A 2500-nucleotide genomic window follows, 5' to 3' on the forward strand; every position below is an offset into this window, starting at 1 on the left:
AAAATGACGGGGTGCCCGTCCTTGTACCATGATTCGCGTAAATCCCGAAAAAGGGGAAAAAAAAAAAATTAACCCCCCCGGACCCCCCCCACGACCCCCCGCCGCCCTGCTGAAACAGGGACGGGGTGGCCCTTGCGCCAGATTCGCGTAAATCCCGAAAAAGGGGAAAAAAAAAAGTTAACCCCCCCGGACCCCCCCCCCTACGACCCCCGCCGCCCTGCTGAAACAGGGACGGGGTGGCCCTTGCGCCAGATTCGCGTAAATCCCGAAAAAGGGGAAAAAAAAAAAATTAACCCCCCCGGACCCCCCCCCCACGACCCCCGCCGCCCTGCTGAAACAGGGACGGGGTGGCCCTTGCGCCAGATTCGCGTAAATCCCGAAAAAGGGGAAAAAAAAAAAATTAACCCCCCCGGACCCCCCCCCACGACCCCCGCCGCCCTGCTGAAACAGGGACGGGGTGGCCCTTGCGCCAGATTCGCGTAAATCCCGAAAAAGGGGGAAAAAAAAAGTTAACCCCCCCGGACCCCCCCCCCACGACCCCCGCCGCCCTGCTGAAACAGGGACGGGGTGGCCCTTGCGCCAGATTCGCGTAAATCCCGAAAAAGGGGAAAAAAAAAAAAAATTAACCCCCCCGGACCCCCCCCCACGACCCCCGCCGCCCTGCTGAAACAGGGACGGGGTGGCCCTTGCGCCAGATTCGCGTAAATCCCGAAAAAGGGGAAAAAAGTAGAAATTAGCCCCCACCACCACCCACCCACAGCTCGGCCTGGGGAGAACCGGGCTGGCCGGTCCAGCCGGCTCCGGAGCACGTGGCGGCCGGCCGCCACGTGCACCCGCCTCCGCGGCCGGACGCCACGTCTACCCGCCTCCGCGGCCGGACGCCACGTCTACGAACCTCCGCGGCCGGACGCCACGTCTACCGACCTCCGCGGTCGGACGCCACGTCTACCCGCCTCCGCGGCCGGACGCCACGTCTACCGACCTCCGCGGTCGGACGCCACGTCTACCGGCCTCCGCGGTCGGACGCCACGTCTACCGACCTCCGCGGCCGGGCGCCACGTCTACCCGCCTCCGCGGCCGGACGCCACGTCTACCGGCCTCCGCGGTCGGACGCCACGTCTACCCGCCTCCGCGGCCGGACGCCACGTCTACCGACCTCCGCGGTCGGACGCCACGTCTACCGGCCTCCGCGGTCGGACGCCACGTCTACCGACCTCCGCGGCCGGGCGCCACGTCTACCCGCCTCCGCGGCCGGTGGCGGCCGCTAGGTCTACCCGGCTCCGCAGGTGGCCGCCAGGTCGACCCGGCTCCGGGGCCGGCGGCGGCCGGCGGCGGTCCCCGGAGAGCGCGGACCGTCGCTGTCGGCGCGTCCGGCGAAAAGGGTGGCCACGTCTACCGGGCTCCGGCGGGACTTGGTCGCGTTTCCGGGGCTGAGGGGTAGACGTGTTGTCCCCGCCGCCTGCTCGGAGCTGCCCAAGGGGTCGCTGTTTTTCGCTGCCTCCAGTTACGTCATCGTAAAAGGCGGCGGCGGCGGCGCGCCCCCCCGGTGGGCGGAGGCACCGTTCTTGCAGCTTGCCGGGGGCGGGGACGTGCCTGTCCGTACTATAGGAGGGAGTGGGGACTCGCCTCCGAGAGCGGCGCTAGCCAGCGGCTGCAACGCCCTCGCCTCGGCCGGCCAAGTGGGGCGCTCGGCGGGCGTAGTGGCGGTTCCCCCGGACGGTTCGGCTCCCGCGGGGCAGGGCGAAGAGCGAAGACCGGCGGCGGCGGCCGCCGCCGGCACTCGAACGCTGGAAGGGCGGGGGGAGCGCAGCGGAGCTCGGCGCGGCTTTCCCCCGTCCCCCCGAGGGCCCGATGATGGCGATGGCGAGTGCTGGTAGAGGCCCCGAGGCAGAGGTGCCTGCGAGAGCCCAGCCCGCCGCGGCGGCCGCCGCCGGCTCCTGAGGGCCAGGGGATGGGGGCGGGCGAGGTGGCGGCACCTCGTCCTTTGTTTTTCTCCGGCCTTAAGCCGGAGCCCGCCAAGCGGGCAGAGAGCGGCGGCCGGTCGTGGTGGCCGGCAGCCGGGCGCACGCAGACGGCCGGGGGGTTTCGAGCCTGCCGCGGCTTTCCCCGGCCCCCCCCAGGGAGGAGGGCCTGATGATGGCGCGGGCGAGGCGGCGGCGCCTCGGCCTCCTTTTTGCCGGCGCGAGCCATACGCGGGCGGCCCGTGGCGTCTGGCCTACCCCGGCTTCCCCCGTCGCCGGAGGGCTCGACGAGAAAGTCTGCACGCGGCGGGCGAGGCGGCGGCGGCGCCCCGTCCTTTTTCTCCGGCCCTAAGCTGGAGCCCGCTGAGCGGGGGAAGATCAATGGCAGCCGGTCCCGGTGGCCGGCAGCCGAACGCAGGTGGCCGGGGGGTAGGCTTTCCCCGTGCTCCGATCCCCGGCGATGGCGCGGGCGAGGCGTGGCGCCTCGTGTTTTTTTTTTCTTTTTTCTTTTCCCACCGTGAGGGCGACGGGCAAAGACC

This window comes from Aptenodytes patagonicus, unplaced genomic scaffold (assembly GCF_965638725.1).
Source record: "Aptenodytes patagonicus unplaced genomic scaffold, bAptPat1.pri.cur scaffold_170, whole genome shotgun sequence".
In the NCBI taxonomy this organism is placed as follows: Eukaryota; Metazoa; Chordata; class Aves; order Sphenisciformes; family Spheniscidae; genus Aptenodytes; species Aptenodytes patagonicus.